At 37.9% G+C, this 21,826-nt stretch overlaps 1 protein-coding gene across 1 annotated transcript in view; it reads left to right on the forward strand.

Annotated features, from left to right (window-relative positions):
* Positions 1-11,026: 11,026 nt before the first annotated feature.
* LOC139724802 (uncharacterized) overlaps positions 11,027-21,826 on the forward strand; it is a 36,430-nt gene continuing 25,630 nt past the window's right edge. The window contains exon 1 of the mRNA XM_071635922.1: positions 11,027-11,405. The gene's annotated coding sequence lies outside the window, so the exon portion shown is untranslated. The remainder of the gene's footprint in view (positions 11,406-21,826) is intronic.

A 21,826-nucleotide genomic window follows, 5' to 3' on the forward strand; every position in this document is an offset into this window, starting at 1 on the left:
GGACACGCATAGAAGTGTTGCCAAGCTGTTAGATATGGATGTGAAATGATGCAAATGTGGCTGAGCTTATTCTCACTTTCTTTACCTCTCTAGAAGAGGAAGAAGAAGACTGAAAAAGAAGAAGAAAATAAACCATAATTTTTATAGTATCAAAGATATGGGGGCGCTGTGGCATAGTGGATAAGACTCCCGACTCCCGATCGGAGGACCCGAGTTCGAATCCCGCCCAGTGCTTACGTCCTTGGACAAGATGCTTTTACCCACCATGTCCCTCTCGACCCAGGTGTATAAATGGGTACCTGATGATAATGGCAGGGCCCTCTGGTAGAGCAGTGGTAACACTGAAAAAGCTACCATGGGTAAATAAGACCTTATTATTATTATCATTATGCTTTGGATAGGTCCTACCATATTTCTGGTTAATGTGTTGTAGCAAGTATAGTGCCATTCTCCTCGGAGATCATCTTACTACGTTTTTAAAACCTGTACTCGAGGTTATGGTTTTATTCTTTTTTATTTCATTTCGTTTTGTAAGATTTGTGTACATGCTAACGACTGTGTTTTTGCGCGATGACTTCATCATTTGATCTAATTTGTTTAGTGCGACTTTATCAGCACTTGGACTGTTTTGTGAAAAATTGATATGAACATTTTGATTTTCTTGAATTCCATCATTTCATTCACAAGACTATATCTCCATTCATTACAACCAAGGTGATCATGTAGTTTTCCTTTAAGCAAATATTCTTGCTCAACCCATCATTATTACCACTGCTTCAGTTTTAGCCTCGGCCTTCCTTTCATGTTTGTTGCATGTACCAGGTATTATATGAGACAGTGATTTATCCTCATTAAGATAACATCTTGGTTTAGATAGAAATGCCACTCTCAAGCGTGCTACATTAGGGCATAGCATAAACCAACGTAGATGTTGAAGTATTGATTGATTTGTATGCTTTGTCATCGTGATTGTAAAGATGAAAGGGCGAAAGTCAAACAAAGACAAACAACAAGAACTGTTCTCATTTACAGCATAGTCAGCGTCAGTTCTATCTTGAAGGGTTATACACTACCCACCATTTATGTCCACCCTTCTCTAATTCGTCAGTCTACCTCAACACCCTCGATGATATATGCTGAAGCGGGAATAATTAGTGCCATCGTGGATATCAACGACTGATTGATATTTGCCGAACAATTATGTTTGGAGCGTATCAGGAGAACAATCATCTTTTTCTTGGCCAGGGCAAAGCCACCCGTGTCGACACAAATCACGTCCCAAGGCGTTTAGTTATTGGGCGATGTGAGAGATGGCTGAGGTCTTCACTCATACAAAACACTATTCCAAACATGGCAGACAGATAAACAAGAGAGAGATAAAGGGTGGGGGGGGGGGAGGAAGGGATGCAGAGGAGACAGAGAGAGAGAAAAAAAAACAAGAAAGATACGAATATATTAATGTCAACAGAGTGGTTGAGATCAAATCCTGTCAGTATTTTTTATCCTTTCTATGTAGTGCATTCATACGCATATATATTGGCAATGACACCATTACACCTCCGAATGCGTGTTTACGTTCACAATAACCTAAATACGCAGAAAAATACAAAACATGGAAATGGGTAATTCATCAAAATGTAGTTAGTGCAGCAATCTTTTGCTGGTACGATAAGTTATATGGATAATTGGATAGAATCGGAGAGATACAGACCAGTCACAGAGACACAGTATAATTCAATTTTCGAAATTTGGTAAAACAACAAATAATTAACCTATTATAGACATATCATGTATTATACATCGTATAATGACATAACACACACACACACACACACACACACACACACACACACACACACACACACACACACATATATATATATATATATATATATATATGTGTGTGTGTGTGTGTGTGTGTGTGTGTGTGTGCGTGAGTGTGTGGTTGTGTACACAAACTGTCAGACAGACATAAAGCGTGGAGGGAATTATAGGAATAGGAAAAGGCATGTTTCTTGCCTCCGCTAAAATAATGAATACGTGCGAGGCGACTCTTCCCAGCACAAGTGTATGCAAGACTTATCAAGACAGCAAAGGCAAATGAAAGAAACAATGTGCATCTTTAGACACAGCGAGATCATACTATGCGGCTTATGACTTCAAGAAACGAGCATCCTCGATGACTGAACCCTCACACTCGACTCAACAAGTTCTATCCACCGGAAAGAAAGGTTTCTATGGACACTAAGTAACGCCAGGTATCAAACATTCTCTGTAGGGTTACCCTTCCTTATACGAATTGAAAGTATTTAATCGGATTAAATAAACAAACAGGTTTCCCTAACAACGCTCAGGATAACTTTAGTTTCTCGTGATACTCTCTTTTTAAAGGTACTTGAAGGCAACAAAACAAGTATTGCCATGGTTTTATTTGGAGTATGCTTTTCACTTTCAGTGTGAAATGATATTAGAAGGAGTGCTACCACGGTATGTGTATACTTGCGTATTCGTATCTGTGTATCTGCGCCTGATTATCACTGTTGGGTAGTATGTCTACTGCTGATGTAGCTGCAATGCCGAAATCTACGTCCATCTCTGTAGTTTAACAAAATAAAAATGCAATATACCCAAGTCCTCTCAGAAAGCACAGAAGTGTCTCATGCTCTAAATAGACAGTAGGTTTTCACTCCAGGTCATATCGAGGGTGATGTTTGTTTCTGTTTTGACTTGTTTTTGTTTCTTCCGGCGTTCTTTTTCTTTTTAGTCCTCACAAAGAACTTGAGCATTATTATGGTTCAACAGGTGTAAAAGCGGCCCAAACACCACTATTTTCTGTCATTTTCTAACATGCTCGCACATTATCTGATTTCTTCTCCCCTTCGAGATATGTGATTTTGAATTGAAGTCTCTTTATTTTTAGGAGCAAAGCCAGAGGGGGAAGAGGTATCCGCTTCTTGAAAGAGAACAATATCTGGCATTTACATTGCCACGGCGACCGTCTCCGGATCATCGTCTAAATGATAACGCTTTGTGGCAGATTAATGCATTGAATTAATTAGGCGATGCGCTTTCCTGCAAGACGCCCATTGATTAAGTTTGTTCAGGCGCAGCATGCGTAAACCACCACTACAATCGTATCGTACAAACCCAGTTCCCAAATTCGTGGCAACAACAGGAAAGGGAAATGATACAGAGATACGCCTCTCCATTCCAAGCGAGTAGGATGTCCTGACAAAATGATAATAAGGAGGAAAAAAGGGAAAAGTTTAGTAAGAGACGAGTTTTAAATCTACCTGAGTGACGTTTTCACATGTATTTATCAATATTCTCGATAATGATCATCAAATCTGTACGTAGTAGAACAAAAGCTGTCAAGAGTTTGTACGGTGACTTCTGCCTCAAATAATGCACCTTATAAAGCTAGGCAAAATCTTTGTATTCAGTGTGCATCTTTCACACCCTCATTGACATCAATGCCGCCTTGTGATGTAAGGTTGTCTCCTGGCAGACCGAACAATATAAAGAAAAATTACAATTACGTCCTTGTTGAGCGAGAGTATACATGTTTGATTTGTGTAAAAGAAGGAGGTGGGGCAAAGAAGCGGACTCATCGACGTAGATTCCAGCGGCCATACGAATGCCAAGCACGCGTTGTCTCCCGCTCCTCAGGGGTTAGCTTCTGGAGGAAGTCCACGAACGTTGAAGTACCCGACAAGCATCCAATCGAAAAGTGACAAGAACGTCATTCAGGGAAGGGACAAGTGTAGTTGGTTGGCTAAAAAATAGATTACTCCGGCTCCATTTTCATTCTATTTCTTCAAGCTTCTTTTCTTTCCTTTCTTTTTTAACTTTGTCTAGAGTAGGAGGAGCTCTATTCAATCTTGAGACACTTTTTAAGTTATAGGGGATAGCCTGAAGACTGTTTCGCTTTAAGTTTCACATCAGGAAACACACAAACACGCACACATTTGTGCGTGCACGCATGCACACACACACACACGCACACACATACACACACAAGAAATACATGCTTTTGAATTACAACTCGTAGTAATGAAAATAATAACTGAGTCGTATATTAAACCTGAACGGTGCACTGAAAAGGTTACTGCCATTACACAAAGAAACACACTCTAACCGAAAGGCACCATCCATGCACAATATGTGCAGTTCTGAGCAAACATAGTGATACCTAATTCCCTAATTCCTAGGATTCCCCTTCATCGACATAAATACACACCGATTATTCATTACTTTTAGTCATAGCTATGAGAAAAATCATTAGCTTAGATACTTGAGTGGGATTCGAACCCGCAACCTCTTGATTGCCAGTCAGACGCCATATCCACAAGACCTATCGAGCTTCCGTCCGATAGCCAGTGATATATTCCGTGTGTATGTACGTTGATGAAGGGCAATTTGTGAATCAGTTGCAATAAAAACAACTCGACGCAAGAATCATTAAAGTCTCTAATTCCTAACCATTTGGTTTTATTCACTTCGATATATCATTAATATGAAGTCTTTGATTCTTAATAATTTCTTTTCAATTAATTCCATAATTTCATTTTGTATTAATACTTCTGATATGACGGTACATCATGGTAGCAAGGAAAACTCTTATTGAACATAACTACAATTTGGCAGTATATCATAGTCAATGGTAAAGTAATGTTACGGTAACAGGGCAAATAAGAAATATACTGTAGTGAAGACTACATAAAACCAAGTTTCTTTGATTGGCAGTCTTATTACATCCTGAATTGGTGTTTTAGTATTAAGGAGACCGGGCAGACGAATACAGAGCCATCGTTGTGTTTTATATTTTCATTGTGTTGTTGTTGTTGTTGTGTTTTGTTTTCGTCGACTTGACCTCAAAGAGGAAGCGCATTAGACACAGTCACTGTCAAAGAATATCGTTGATGGAGTGAGGTGAAAAAAGCAAATAGGTCGGGGATATCTGCCTGCCTCGCGATGATGTGAAGAAATAAGAGGGGTGTGGAGGAGGGGGGGGGGGGGGGTTGAGAGTGAGAGAAGTAGAAGAAATGGGAGGGCTTACAATCTGTTGGAGAAAAGTTCAGATGAAGAGGAGTATTTCAATAGCTTTAACATCAGCCTTTTATAGACAGTGTACGCAAGAATAATGAAGGGTAGCGGCTAACCACTAGGAGGTAAAAAGGAAAATGAGTGCACTTCCTTCCGTACAGTCAAACTCCGTCTTAAGTGTGCGCTCAGACAGACGCTGCTGACTAGTTATATCTCTTTCCCTTTTTGGATATCAGCTCCTGTGATATATTGAAGTGCATATTCACACGATGACAAAGTTACTGGTAACTCAAGAAAGTAGAGTAAGATGAAACTCACGGAATGGTGTAGTTGGCATAACATGTAAGAAATTCATGGGATTGTAAATTTTACATTGTCCGACTGAGTATAGTGGTATTGGTGGTAACCATACATAGGAATGGGGCAAGGCTTTTATTTGTTTCTGAGGTTTCAATTTTTAGGTTTTTTTTTCATAATTTTCCCATTGGTTTGTGAGTAATAAAGATCAGGTTTCTGGTTAAAAACAATAAGCCAGCTACAACCCTTTCCCTTTGAAAGTCATCATCACCGGTAATTGTAACGCAACACATAGTTCGATCAGAGAGCTATCATATTGGTGGACAAAACATTTGAAGCTTTAACATCCCAAATTGTTGATCCGATTTCATTCCGTCGGATATAACGCGTGGGATTTATATATCAGTCTCTTTATCGACCTGGAGAAATCTCTGTCTATACCCTTTATTTCTCTTTTTTTTTCTTCAAAAACACAGACATCCTTTTTTTTTCATACAGTTTGTCTATGCTTGGTGAACATTTGCTAATTAGATTTTGAAAATGTATATTCTGGAGTATAGTAGCACTTGTTGAACTGAACTCATGTATGTAATCTGATGATAATAATTTGATGTTGTTCCTCGCGATAGACTACGTGATATTCACTACAACTAAACAACGAGCAAGTAGCTCCGAGAGGGCGAAAAGAAGCGTTTGGCGAGGATGTATACCGTGTCATGGATCAATCTCCACGATTTTATGATTCATGCAAATCAATAACATCCACCGAATTGGTATTACAGCGTTATAGCAATACGTGCAAATTCAAGACATTCTTTCTGATAACGTTCCAATACGTTGCACTGCAGACGAGCAATGGAGTAGCGAGTAGTGATTTATTATGACATTTTTCAATTCAATGCAGCTTACGGCCATCGGTTATAATTCATTTCCATCCAAGAAAAGGGAAAAACATAATACAAAGTATGTTTTTTTACAAATCATATTGTTTTAACAATTTCAGAGAGATAACTTTTGAAGTACAAGGTAAATTATACGCGAGCATATTGCAAAATATATTATGTACAAATGAATCGAATGATAAGAGAAACAATGTAATACTTTGCAAGGTTGACGGAAAACTAAACACAATGATAAAAAAGAGTGTTCCACTAAAAAGCAGAGCTTACTCATTGAACATTGTGTAAATAAATATCTATCTGTGTACAGGTAGAATGTAACTGTTAAATGTAATGCAGGTTAAGACCAACAACAGAGGATATACATTACGGATAAGCTGTGTGTATATCTGCCAGGAAAATATGGTGACGAGAACAATAATGCATTCATGCACACACATAACACATGATTGCACACACTCACACACACACACATATATAAAACCTGCACACATAGACAAAATGCATGATATTGTACCAAGAAGAGAGAACAAAAAGGCATTGCAAAACATCGAAGAACAAGAAGAAAGAGAAGGACTGAGAAGAAAGAAGAGAGGTCCGTATAATAGAACACACTGCTCCATCATCAGGACAAGTGAGAACACAGATGCTATTACACAATCACTTTAATTATCTGGTGTTGTGTGTAGAAAACACGTATTACCTTAGTTGCATTTAAATGTAATGAAGCACTGAGATTCTTTTTATCTGTAATCTAAGTATTACAACGTCTAGGTCCAATATAAACAAATTTGTGTGTGTGTGTGTGTGTGTGTGTGTGTGTGTGTGTGTTGTGTGTGTGTGTGTGTGTGTGTGTGTGTGTGTGTGTGTGTGTGTGTGTGTGTTTTGGGGGTCTTCATAAGGGAAGATGAAATTCATATAACATTCTTAGTGCCTCTTAGATGGTAAGATGTAATGGCAAACAATACTCATTTTCTATTTTGTACTTGGGGAAGAAATATAACGGGTAATCGTAAGCTGAGTTTCTTCGTAGAAAAAAAATGCCTGGTGGTCTATGATTATGGACTCACCAAACATCACAAACACATGGACATGCATCATGTTTATACACACAAAGACACGTAGCTACAGACAATAGACGGACCGGCAGACGGACACAAACCCACACACACACACACACACACACACACATATATATATATATATATATATATATATATATATATATATATATATATATATATATATATATATATATATATATATATATACATGTACATATTATATATGTATCAATTATATATGTATTTTTATTTATATCTATATACACATACTTACATGCATAAACACAACTGAAAACTGTAAAACCGTCATGAAACCTTTTGTACGATATCATAATGGTGGGATACTCGCATTAGCCTACCTTTTTCCACTGCAATTTGGAATTTGAAACCTATCCCCTGAAAACTAGGACAAAGAGCCTTTCTGTGTCATTCGTGCTTTCTCCTTTTCCTTTCCCCTATTGCTACAGGCTTACAAGAAAGGAGTATAGAACTCACAGATGAAGAGAAGATTTGACATATGTCACTGAGACTTTATTTTTCTGTACTGCTTAGAAATGAAACAGAAAACAAAATAATGTCAATCCTCCATGTTTTGAAACTTCTCTTTTGATCTACGAGACCTATTTCCATTAATCGATAATGACAAAGCGACATGCTATATACGACTACTCACGTCGACACACAATGTAAGATTGATGATAGCGTCATGATGTCAACAAATACCCCAAATCTACAGACGGGACGTGTGCGAGAACGGAACAGGAAGTGACCGGAATTGTTCCGTGATTTTAGCATAATTACACGCTTGTTACGAAATTGAGGAGCTGTAGTGGTCCAGTGGATAAGACCATGGATTTTCAAGCATAAAGCACATGGGTCGAGTCCCTTGGTTGCACCTGTTGTGCCTATATGGGCAGAGCACTTCATCCTTATTTCCTAGTTCTTCGGAAAGTACCTTAAACCGTCAGTCCAGTGGTTCCTTGAGTACAATCTTTCATTGCTTCCTTATAGCAGCTACATGTACGTAAACAAATCATAATACAATACAAAATAACTATGTTTATTGTAAATATTATGGAGGATCTCACAAAGGGTCATTTTCTTGTATTTTATGATCATTTCACATTTATTGGTGAAGTGGATTTGAACTGCACATGCATCTTTTTAAGAAGAAAGAATGACTTGAGAACACGACAAGCACTTGACAAGTGTTCAAATTAATTCAAATAAGTTTAATACACATGTATTGTTTAATGCAAACGATTTCGGCGTAAGAAAGATACGTGGATATAAGAGTGGAATCAAAAAGTGTCACGCGGACTGAGACTCGATAGTGTTAGACTGAAAATACCTGTGTGTTATATGCGTCACGTGATCCGAATCCGCTGACAGTAGCCACACAATGATGAAACAGCCATATTCACTGATCATAGAGTAAACGAGTGACATGATGTGAGGCAGAAACTTAGTCCTGTTATGACCAAATATTAAAGTTAAATGAGACTTCAATAAAAGCAGGCTGCAATAATGTCAAATAAGCGTCAAACTATGGAGGTCGATATTATCATTGTTTGCATTACAGACCAGTTACGCAATCTGGTAATTTCTCTCTGCTTATGAGATTTATTCGGTCAAGAAGCCCTGCCATGCCTTTACAAAAGTTCAGCGAAATGGGAATTAGTTCTTACGCATTAGGTTAGAGGTTACATCTCGATAAAAGTCAAAGTGTTTGAGTAAACATGGCTTATCGCACAACATCCACTTTTACTGGACGTGTCATACACGGCTAACGTCAGTGTTATTATGTACTTTCACATGGCGTATCAAAATGTTGTTACGGAAGTCTCCGCACCTGCTTCACTTCCACCCCTTCATTCGCACTTTCTTTCGCACATACATTTTGCACTATACTTTATAGCTTGTACTTCTTTCCTTTTTGCTTTTTGCTGTATTATGTATCGCTCTTGCTCGATGGAGATAAAGTAATTGAAATTGAAACAGAAAATGTAACCAAACTGTTTGCGATTGCAATTCTATGGCATAATTATGAATATCATAAATATCATCAGGCGACATTTTGAATCAGAAGGAATAAATCGAAACGAAAGTCAGTGGTTCCCCTTTTAGTCTCATTCATCTGCGAGAATGTGTAGATGTCCTGTCCGGGAAAAAAAAATAATTGCCGATTTTGGTCAATGCAATCTCTCTATATCATTGTCTCGGACTATCATGACATGGCAAATATACTATACAAAGACACAAAATGCTTAAAACTTGTCCATCCAAACACAGACAACAGGGGCAAATATTCACTTGGTAACACTATACCCTCAAAAAAAAAATCAGTGTACCTTCTAAGAAAAGATTAGAACATTATAATAACGCAATAAATGCTATATTGGTGCAAATAAATGTTCGCTTCAAACACATACCATACGAAGCGGAAGAGTCACATTTGACTTGACATATATCCTGAAAAGAAAAGAGGCAGAAATCCAAATGTCTGAAAGTGAAAATTTCTCACTAGATTTCTTTTTGTGATCGTGAAACCGACTCTGTGAATGCATTTATAATATAAGTTTCAATAGTAGCAGTATGCTTTTATGACGTCACTAGTTGTTTTAGAAACAGTACGTATCATTTACTCTGACTAGATTAGATAAAGCATAAGTTCAAGGCAATATATGGTTTATTCGCGGAGATTCAATTGAGAAATAAGGCAAATATCGCCATAGCACAAAAATTCTTTACTCGAAACAATATAAGTTCCCCCACTGACTAATCATTTGACCTGAAAAAGAAGTCATTGTATAGTACCATGAAGCTTCCCTGAAAGCTTCTTTCGAAGATTGATCATCGATCTCTTGATGGAATGATTTCGGAAGTCACGGAAATTTGGTTTACCCTTAGTGTCACACAACCAGTTATTATGGATATTTAAATAAGAAGAAAGTTGTAAAAAAAAAAAAGGGAAATTCAATTTCCAAGGCACCCGATTCCGCAGCACAAATAAAAAATGATGACGAATATTACAGAGAGGTCTTATCTAACAGGGCGACATGACAAATCATACAGATTGGGAGGATTGCTCATGTGAGCGATCCTATAGAAGTCTTATTATTAGTGGCGCCGGCAGTCATCGAGTGCTTGAACACTTTAAATAGATCCATGTTAATACATTGGTAGCTTTGTGATCGTATGAGCAAGAGTCAAGCTCATTGACGGCAATCAGACTGCAGCGCCATTCACATATCGGGATGTCTATAGACACAAAATGACAGTCCCCTAAGACATACAGAGGAAAAATAATCTCTAATTCATCGGAAACTCTTGCGGCGAGTAAACAACTTAACCTCCGAAGCGGAACACTTGACTATGATTAAATACGTTTACCTTGATAATATTTTTCAACCCCACGGAATGAATATGAATACAAGAATAATCGTCAAACCAATATGAAATGGTGGGATCTAATCTTTTGTGACTGTCGCCCTATAAGGTTCATTCCGTAAGGTTGCCGAGATATAAAGCGAAGTGACGTCAGTCTACGTCATTCGTGGGAGTATTCAAAAAACGCCTTCCAGTTTCATGGTATCCTGGCTCTCACTACATCGCCATAACGAGTGGAGCCCCACTCCACCATCTTTCGACCAATCACATGCCAGCAAGGTGTAATCGAATAATAGCGCATGCCCATTTTGCATAAAAACCCACAACCCCGTGCGAAAAGGGATGCAGATACTGTTTGTGCTTCGCGTGACGAAATTAAAAGATTTTTTTTCGAGAAAAAAAAAGAGCCGAAAACAGATACCGTCTCGTCATCACATCTCAACTAGCAACCTGTTACAAGGAATGATGCACATAAAGACTTGATCTGGAACTGATAAACGACGGAACGCCACTAGAGCATCCAGACTGTTTGCGGCGTGAGAACCCTTGGCAGTATTGTGCGAAGATCAAAAGTACCTTTCATCATCGGCGAGGAAAGAAGAGAAAACGGTAAAGAAGCAGCAACCGGTCACCAAAGACGCACATTAGTCGCTCTTCGTCCTCATCTCTTGAGCACCCGTGGCGCATTCTCTCACACACATATATCAAGGTAAGGAATTCCTTTTTCTCTCTTAAATGCTAGTCTTGTAAAAATAATATCGTGTCAAAGTTATGAGATCTGATATGCCATGCTATTCAACATATTTACACACATTTGATGTAGATGGTGTCCTTAATCACACCAGCAAGGATCTAACTGAAAGAAGAGTTAAAGCAACTATGGTAAGTAACAGAAAGAAAGGGATAGAGAGAGAGAGAGAGAGAGAGAGAGAGAGAGAGAGAGAGAGAGACAGACAGACAGAAAGAAGAGAAGGAGAGGGAGAGAAAGATACTAGTAGATGAAGGAAGAAAAATAGAGAAGGAAATGTTAAAATCTAGCTTTGTACAGCAAACTGTTTTGTTTTACTCGAACTACAAGAAATACGTTCTACTGGCAGAACAATCCATTCTTATTTACTGTAGAAGAAAGAATAAAAATACAAGCAGAACGGACACGTACTTCCTTGCTGTTGATGTAAAAGACATGAATTTGCCCTTGTGTGTATGGTGAGTAGTGTAATATTGATGATTTTACAATTCAGATCAATTTATTTGAAGTTCTTTGCCACATTTGATTTCTTTCTTCTTTTCGAAATGGTCAGCAGCATGCATGGTATGTTGTCTTTAGCAGCAGACCTGTTTCTCGCTTTTTCGTATGGAGCTAAATCAGTCACTTAGATATCCGCATTTCCTTTAGCGGTTGTAAATCTAAATGAGCTAAATCTTAAAGTCAAAAATAAAGGACCAGACCTTCACATAGATGTCGTGTGTGATCAGATCCCAAAGTTGTAATATAACTTCACATACATTAACCCGTTCGATACGGAAACCTGGTGGCCTGTGTATTAAGTCTATGCAAGGGGATTTCAGAATTATGTATGAGTGGTATGAATGTATGGATGTATGTATGAATGGTCAAGGCAAGTTTTTGAACCCATTTGAAATGACTGTCAAATAATATGTATTACTTATAAATGCCCTAGCCCTTGCCTGCAAGAAGTGACCATTTTATATACATGACATACCTTTTGACGACATTGTTAGGTGACAGAGGTGGCAGTCAGATCAACGTACCCCTTTTGCTGGCTGCTGAGATTTCCCTTTCTTTTAAGACAGAAATTCCCACATGTTCACGGTAAACCTCTAACCATGAAACCCAACACAAGTCTTTATGTCATGCCAGTGTCTCCCTTGATACCGTAGAAATGAAGGCTGTCTTGATAAAGGAGAGTATACAGATCCTCGTTTTTCCATGGGCGTTGCCTGTAAGAGAAAGAAACTTGTTGCTCTTCACGCTTTATCAGAGTTAAATTTAAGATTTCTACTATACAACACAGGACAAAATGTCGAGTCACAATGCTGAATTCAAGGCCAGCATTACGAACTCGAACTTACATTGCTCTACAGTGTACATTTTTGGAGTTACATGACCCCAAGTTCCCGCAGAAATCCAACACCTGAGCAGCTCCTAAACATGTTGCATTTCTACTAATGGCTCAAAAGGGATCATCTTTAGCGAAATGCAAATATTTCACAACATGTCCCTTGGGACTATTTAGCTGAACAGCCCCTGCAAATAACTAGACTGTTTTCGTGGGTTTTTTTTTAAACGCATTACCCGGTGTGATACTTCCACCCGAATTTCATTTTCGAAATTGTACTAAACTCTTTCACGTAAACTCATTCCCCTAAACAAACACAAATATCAAATGTTATTATTGTCGTTTAATCATTGTGTTCTTACGTTTACTGCTTTATGTTTTTTTCCGCTATTACCTACCAGGCTCTAAATTATGATTGTGTTCACTACAGATTTATTTCTTTCATTTTATTCTATATGTTCAATGAAAAATCCGTAACAATCTCTTATGACAACAACATACAATGTATTCATCAAATTCCATCTCTGAAAGGACATAGTGTGATATCTTACACTGCCGGTTAGATGCTCTCCAGTTATGACTAACAACAGTGACATGAGTGAATAATAATAATAATAATAATAATAATTTTGCTATATAAAGTGAACATTGCTATATTCATTCATTTTAAACCACAGCCCTCTTCTGTGTGGTACGCCTATTGTTCATGGATTATGTTTTTTTTCTTTTTTTTTTTTACATACACGTCTAAATGTTGAGCAGACTGGCAATTCAGTGCCTATAAAGCGCTCCTTCGGACACGACTGTACACTGGGCTGAATATGTGTGACATCGAGTCGCCGCGAAGGGACTGCTAAAACTACACTTTTCGGGTCTTTCATAAACATGCCAGCGATTTTCTTACCATGACTTGAAATGCAAATTTTCCTCGTACAGGGAGATGTAAGGAACTGACTCTGCAATTCACACATTATCAATCTTCCAATAGCCACAGAGGGCAAAAAAACCCACCAACAACAACAACAACAAAAAATTTGCAGTGCATCAGAAGTCCGCAAGACCTGTAAGTAAAGACACATAGGGGAGCGGATGGGTATCAAGGCACCTGCTTAAAACATCAAATAACATCGTTTCCATGGCTGGATATAAGATTTTCAGCGACTTCTTTCATAATCTTAGTCATTCTTTGAATGCATGCCCGCTGCATTTTGTTTAGATTTAACTTATTCAATCTGAGTGATGATCATACATCACACTCTTTACATGATCTGCTCATCTTAGTTTCAACCGTCAGCATTTTTTTTTTTTTCAGGTACATCAATGTGAGTTAGTTCCCACACTGAAGTCGTAAGGCATTCTAGGTGTGACAAGCTGCGCCAACTAAGGTTTGTCCGCTTACTCTTTGGACATATTTAATGTGTGGCATCCAACGCCCATCCTATGTTGTGCGCATTTGGTTGCACTATCGATAACACCATTTATGTGAGCAGAGGCTGGCGTGTGACTAATCGATATATCCGTTACCAAGTTTTCAATTGGTAATCAATGCTTCTCGATGCGTGCGTACAGTGTTCCCTACCACTAGTCTCGAGAAATACATCCTCTCCGCTCCAGAAGCACTACACCAGGTAGATGATGAGAGTATGATTCTATATCCGCATAGGGACAACAAAGTGTGAAGAAGGAGGCTGAAATTCGACCATGGTTATTTTGCCACTACGTGTATTTACTGAATGGTTAACTGGTAAAGCTGGATTTGACATCATGTCAAATTTAAGGACGAGGAGCTGTCCAGTCTAATTTGCTGCTTAGACCTTGTAGCCGACTTGAATATTAACCTGTTTGCACTGATTAATAAGAAAGATAACAGCTAAGAAGTTTGCGAGACGTCATCTTGCCATACTTTAACACGGAGACCACACTTTAAGTGCTTTACAACATACGAAACAAAATTAGAACTGTTGTTACGAGATATGCGATCATACATATTGCAAAGACTCATATATCTGTTTTACAACCTTCTCCAAAAGGTCAGATAAAAAAATAAAAGGGTTTTCTTCAAAAACTGAAAAAGGAAAAAAAAAAGATAGATCATTACGTTTACATTCATTCCACTCACGAATCAGACTTTGCCGAAAGGCAGGAGGGAGAAAAACCTAACCAGAAGCATAGCATTGGCATTTCAATGCCAAGTCTCTATTCAGGAAATTGCCCACATGAGTGGAGAACTGTCCTTCCTTTGACCAGAAAAAGAATGAATGAGAGTCTCCGAAATATCTCCTCGTTACCTCGTCGCGCCAATTAAGGAATAAGAGATGATAGGAAGTCGCAGGCCGTCATGAAGAAAGGAAAGCAATGGTTCATTGAGATCCACGAATTAAAGAAGTATGATCAAAATTATAATCATCTATTCAAGAAGACAATAGTCCTATTATATCGCTCATTCGTTTTGGCGAATTCTCGAGTGGTTCAAGATAACTTCGTTACCATTCTTGAGGGTCGTCTACATTGCGGCGCTAGCTCCCAATAGTTTTGTTTCCGAAATTAACCAACGTTTGTATTGTGAATGCTAGTGTTATGCGGTCTTTCATTTCTATCTTGTGTACACTCCAATCCTAAGAATCGTGGAAATGCATCATATCTCTATTGTGGTATCTTGCTGCTGTTGTTATGATAGTATATATGAAAATAACTCTATTTCTCCAACCTGAAAACATGCGAGAACTGAGTATCGACCTACAACGAAAATACAAAAATAAAATCTGAACTCAAAGGAAAAAACCTTATGAAGGATATGTGAGAGTAAAGAGAAAATTGTGAGGAGACATTCTATTTTGGTTGTTGTTGGCAATATACCCACGATGATAATCAAATATGAAGAGGATTTGGCCTGGAGCTAAAGGCATAACGCAAACGCACATATACCAGCATTGATAAGCTTTCAAAAAGCAAAAACAATTATGAAAAAAGACATGCTGTCGTGTACTGTAAACTTGAAAAATTCTCTGGTGACAAATTTGATAAACCATTGGACTCCAATGTATGTTTGCAATTATTCTTTAGCAGGCCCCAAACTAGTGTAGTGCGTTCAGCTCACTGGTGCAACATTATGCATTACAATAAGATTGCAAATATATTTTTCATCAAAATTATTCATCTACACACGTTGTAAATTTGTGTCATGTGACACAAGATACAACAATAATGAACATAATGAGTGCAGAAACTGGAATTAATTGTTTATATGACCTATATGAGTGCAGAAACTGGAATTAATTGTTTATATGACCTATGTTAATTTACCTTTTTATGATAAAGTGTGTCTGTCTTTTGAAAACATCCAATTAGTAAACTCTTGTAGTTAAGCAATCGTTTCCTCTAGGTTCTCCGTTTTAAATATGTTTGGTTTACAACTTATAATTTAATTCGTCTCGCTGTTTAAAGTGCTACTTTAAGATATGTCAAGAGTTATGTTTCATGTGAACAATAATTCATCTCCACTCATTTTTTTTCTTCGAACTAGGCACATCAAAATAAGATGGGGTAAAAGTAAATTTCATCCAATTTCTCAGTGGACCGATGCGCCCTCATGTGAAAACTAGTTTGGTTTTTGGCCGCACGAGGATGTTTTTTTTTTTTATAGTAACATAGAAGGTTGCTGAATTGTTGTCAAATCCCAATACCCTTAGTTACCCTGATAGCTACATCTGTGTCTTCCTGATTTTTACGGTTCGTTGGCTGATATTTACAACCCAATCCTCGGATGTTTCAATAAACTTTGGCTATTCCAAATCAGGGACTGATAGCAAAACACTTTTACACTCTTCAATGAAATCAAATCATGCATATTCATTGCTCGGATACAAATCATTCTATAGAAATATAATATGAGTGTGGTCCCGCCATTGTTCTTATCTTATATTGTTGTTCCCTACACACTTATGGCTTTCTTAATGCAACAAGCAAGTGCGCAATGTTCGAGTCATTCCATTCTAAAAATAAAGAGGTATAAAACGAAAACTACATGGAGGAAACCAGTCAGACATAGAGAAAGTAGGAAAAGGAGAGAGAGAGAGAGAGAGAGAGAGAGAGAAAGGGGGGAGGGAGATTGGGAGTGAGGTTGTAAATTGAAGGAATTTACTTGGCACACTGTTCACGGCGAGATTTCATTTCACCCATATCGAATGGTTTTTAAAATGGTTCCTTAAAATCTGCCTAAAAGTGTGAAAAGGAATACCCCTGTCCTGTCCCCTAAAGAGAAACTACTATGTGGGAAATTCATTGCTCCCCATTTTTTCCGACAGCGCTTTGAAGATCGGATACCCCACCGAGACAGGTCCTTCGGAACACTTGCAGCACAATTATGGAATCACTTACGGCAGTCATTAGGTCATCCATGTAGTGGAAGACTAGGTTCACATCCTCTCAATTTCTTCACAGCACCTAGACCAAAATGGATGATGCTGCCTACCGTCTGCGGATGGCGGATTTTTCCTTACCTCGTTAGTTTTCACCTGATGCGAAGAGGATTTGAAGCGGACTTCCCCCTTTCTTGCAATCGCCTAGTACAATATACATTGACCTACTCTGTTACGGCCAAGGCAAAACTTTGTCGAGGTCACAAATATCACAGCTATTTCCAGGCATCTTTTTTTCCCCCTTGAATGTATTACACAATGGAAAATAGGAACAAGGTAAGCTCGATTATTCTTATAAACTGAGATAGCAGTAAGGCTGAAAAAAAAAGTCTTTGGTTTCATGATGTGAACTTTTTTTCATTTCCTATATGAAAAATTTATGTCTTGCTACGAATGATCGAAAAATGGAAAAAAATTAGTACAGCATGCTCATATTTTTCATAACAAATAGCTAGTCTGATTGATGTGTACGTTTTTGCGTGTGTGTGTTTACTCCAAACACGAGTCATATATCATCAACTTTCAAAAAAAATGAACAAGAAACGAAATATAGTTCCGTGATATGAAACGACACTTGTTTGAGTGCTGTCTGCTGAAATACGTTTATTCATAGATCCATAGATCTATTCTACATCGGAAATGACGACTGGTTAACTATTGTATATTTCATATCCTAATTTCTCGTACAGTACAAGGGGAACCTTCTTGTCTCTCTCCACGTGCTAATTTGCATGTCCAGAAAATATCATGTTACGGACGGTTGTCAGAAGTAGATAAAGCATATGCAAGAAGACCTTCTCCTCCAAAACTGAAAGAGGATATGAAGTCAGTGATTTGTGCGACTGGAATGGCAGCCACATCCTGGCCTTTGTGGGATGTGTGCCCAGATTGTTTAAGTGCAAGGGTGATTGTCGAAGAGACTCACAAATGTCAAGGCTCGGGATTAATTGGGACGGACGCGAGGAGCTTATCAAGCATGATTCGTGCAAAGAGAACCAATGGCTTCGTACTTCTTAGCTCAAAAAGCGAAGACAGAAGCAAACTTCAGTCATCCGTGATCCAAGCAAACACACTTGAACTTGTTTCCACAGAAAAAAAATTATCATTTTGTCTGATTTACACACACACAAATATATATATATATATATATATATATATATATATATATATATATACAAACATCGTAACTGTGCCAGCAAAAAATTAGATATTATGATTAAGTGGTCTTTTAGTGCTTAGTTTTATACTTTCTAACGAATTTCAGAATCATCAGATTCAGAAGGACCTCAAACAGCTGTTTGAATTGATATATTAGCACATTTATCATTGCACTGATAGACACTCATGTGACCGTGTCAATAAAGTTTGAATATCTTATAACATGTGCCCGTGTCAATAAAGTTTGAATATTTTATATCATGTTTAAAGCAACCATTATACAGGACGTTGTAGAAAAAGTTGTCGGCGTGAGATGCCACCAGAAGCATTTTTTTTTTCCTCCAGTCCTGTCAAATCTTATCAAATCTATTGTCAATCCTCGTCAATTCTATTTCATCTATCCAGATCGGGTACCAAGAGCTCCTTCCCAATTTACCTCTTCTTCCAATGGATTATGTCCCATTTGCTTTGTATATTTTTTTTTTCACGCACAAGCACACGCGTACACTTATTCCTCGAAGAAGGAGTCCGGATTGTTGTTTACATATTTCTACGTGGGTCTGGTTCATCCTATTATGGGTTTGTTAAACACTTTTGGTTTTCAATATGCTTCATGTGTTTGATTACAAGAAAAATGGCAGTAGAAATGATGCAAACATAAGAAACTCCACAAATATTATTCCTTAGCCAGATAGGATAAATATCATCATTTATCAGCGTGAAATGAAAAGTAAAAGCAAAGAATAAGATACCTCCTGTCATCGGGCAATGCGCTGAGTCATAATTTTCATTTCTTGCACATTGTGTTAAAGGACATGCATGCTTCAATACGTCACAACAAAACGTCATTACTTGCGCAGAACTATCGGCGACTTCATTACACTAACAATACCCTCCAATTAAGCACCAGCCCGGTCGTCTACCATCAATTTGACGTGAAAGAAAGTCCCCTAACTGCCGCGATGATTTCCCTTTCGCAACGGCGTTCTTTGGAGACACTTTAAGCATCTCTTAGTTCTTCTTTTCGTCTGTTTGTTTGTTTGATACAGGAGCTCGAACAATAAGGTGGATGGCACTCCATCTCCCTTTGTAAACTCTAATTAGACACAATTATCCTAGGCCAACATTATATTGTCCTCATGGGACTATGTACAGAGTTATGGAACGATAGCCTTTGTCTATTTGTATAGAAATAGTGGGCGCGAAGCAAGATGTAATTTTCAGTGTATGAGAACTACAACACTGCAAAAAGTCCGGTGTTAAATAGTGAACACCGAGCTGGTGTTAAATTTTCGGTGCTCATTTATGGTGTTAAATTAACACCTCCGGGTGTCATTTCCAAATTTTAAACTGTTTTTTGAAGAGTTTCTTAGTAACTGCACTTCTTGTTGATTTTTAACTTAAACAAGACGATCAAGAATTTTACATTAAAATACTAGATTTTAGAAAAAATGTGAAAATAAATTTACACCAAAGTAACACCAGCTGGTGTGGTCTCTTATTGAAGCTGGACGGGTGTTAAACCATTGATATTAACACCAACAAATATCAAATCAACACCATGTGGTGTCATTTTTGAATTAACACCAGTACAGTGTCAAAATAACACAAGGTACAGTGTCAAATTAACACCACGAAGTGTCAGGTGAACACTTTTCAACACCATCACAGTGCATTTTTCACACCTGTGGGTGTGGTCCTTTATTGACGTTTGATCGGTGTTAGATTTAACACCCGTGGTGTTAAATCTAACACCGATGTTTTTTACAGTGAAGGTTCTCTTGCCCTTTGTTTCGAATATACCAATAAAATACCCTTTAAATATATCTCTCCTTTTTTCGTTTTCAAGACACCCGTGGTGTTAAATCTAACACCGATGTTTTTACAGTGAAGGTTCTCTTGCCCTTTGTTTCGAATATACCAATAAAATACCCTTTAAATATATCTCTCCTTTTTTCGTTTTCAAGACGGATAATCTCAAACACACTTTCATGCTGGTTTTAATGTACACTGGCATGCAGATCATCTTTTCCTCTCCAATACTCTCAAATATTTTATATATCATAACACTGCAAACGATGGGCAGCAAGTATTATGGAACCTTCACGTTCTGAAGCGTACGGTGTCACTGCACTGTCTTAGCACCCTTATATAGCTTGGAATAGTGCCACCTCTGATAGATATATCCCCATAGACAGTGATGTGTAGTCAGAACAGTAATGTGGTTTCCGATGCCACATTATGTCACCCGATTGACAACCTTTGGCGCCAAATCTCTCCCTATGCTACTCCTACACACATGTCTACGAGCCATGCGCTTGCAGGAGGGAGGGATGCACACAACTACGCATGGCTTTATTTAAAGATTTTAACACAAGTTGCGAAATTGAAAAGTACATCGCTCAAGTATTACAGACAAAAGGATAGAAAAAAAAACCACTCCCAAATCAGTTCAGATTCTTGACAAAAAAAGGAAGAAAATCCAGTCTTAGTTGCAGCTTTCATTTGTCTTTTGTTCCAAAAGTGCAGTGTCTTTGTGCTCAGAATACGATTTTTAAAGCCATGAGGTGATATTTGCTGTTATTTATTATTATTTAGTAACTGCTTTCTCGTTTGTTTGTTTTTATTTGATTCATGCCACACAGCTTCCACTGTCTTTAAAACTCGTGCTGTCATGTCAAAGGTTATCATAAAGTTGGTACAGAGAATAATGCATTATCTTAACTTTTCGTGTCTCATGGGTCTCATGTGTGTAACAGCAATAACTGGAACACCAAATTTTATATGACGACAATCCATAGGGAATGGTGTTAGACAGTGACGAAAACTCACAAATCATTACATTTGCTTTTATTATCTTGTGTAGAAATAAAAGAATTGAATTCACAAATAGAGTATTTGGTTAAGAGGAATATCATTTGTGACAAAGCGATGAAAAGTGACATGATTCAGAAAACATCGGGTACAAAATGACAAATATAATTAGCTATTCTCTTCCCTTGGTAGGAAGATGGCACCTTCACGAGTCAAACATGATTGAATTTTGCAAATGCAACGTCAGATAAGACAACAATAATTTCGCTGAATTGATCTACTCAACCATTATAACTGGTGACACAAAGTATATGGACAAATTAATAAGTATAAACGTACACACACGAGTACACGAGGCCTCACGCACAAACAAATATGATATATGTGTAACGACATAAAGAAGATAGATAAATAGATGATATCAGCTCACACGTTGAGATCATGAAGTCGGCCGGCGTTGAATTCAAAACCTTCCAACAGCGACATCTTTGGAATGGAAAACAGATCCTTTCTGTTTTGAAGTTCATGCGTAGATATGGTGCAGCAGCAACGGTCAATTTAGCTGATCCATGTCATAATAACGACCAGAAATATAGAGCGACAACAGGCATAGAACAAGAACATTTGTAACTGTCACTCGATATATATGGCACATGTAT

Source organism: Diadema antillarum, unplaced genomic scaffold, assembly GCF_040938485.1.
Source record: "Diadema antillarum isolate AM-2024a unplaced genomic scaffold, OU_Dant_1.0 scf00000230, whole genome shotgun sequence".
NCBI lineage: Eukaryota > Metazoa > Echinodermata > Echinoidea > Diadematoida > Diadematidae > Diadema > Diadema antillarum.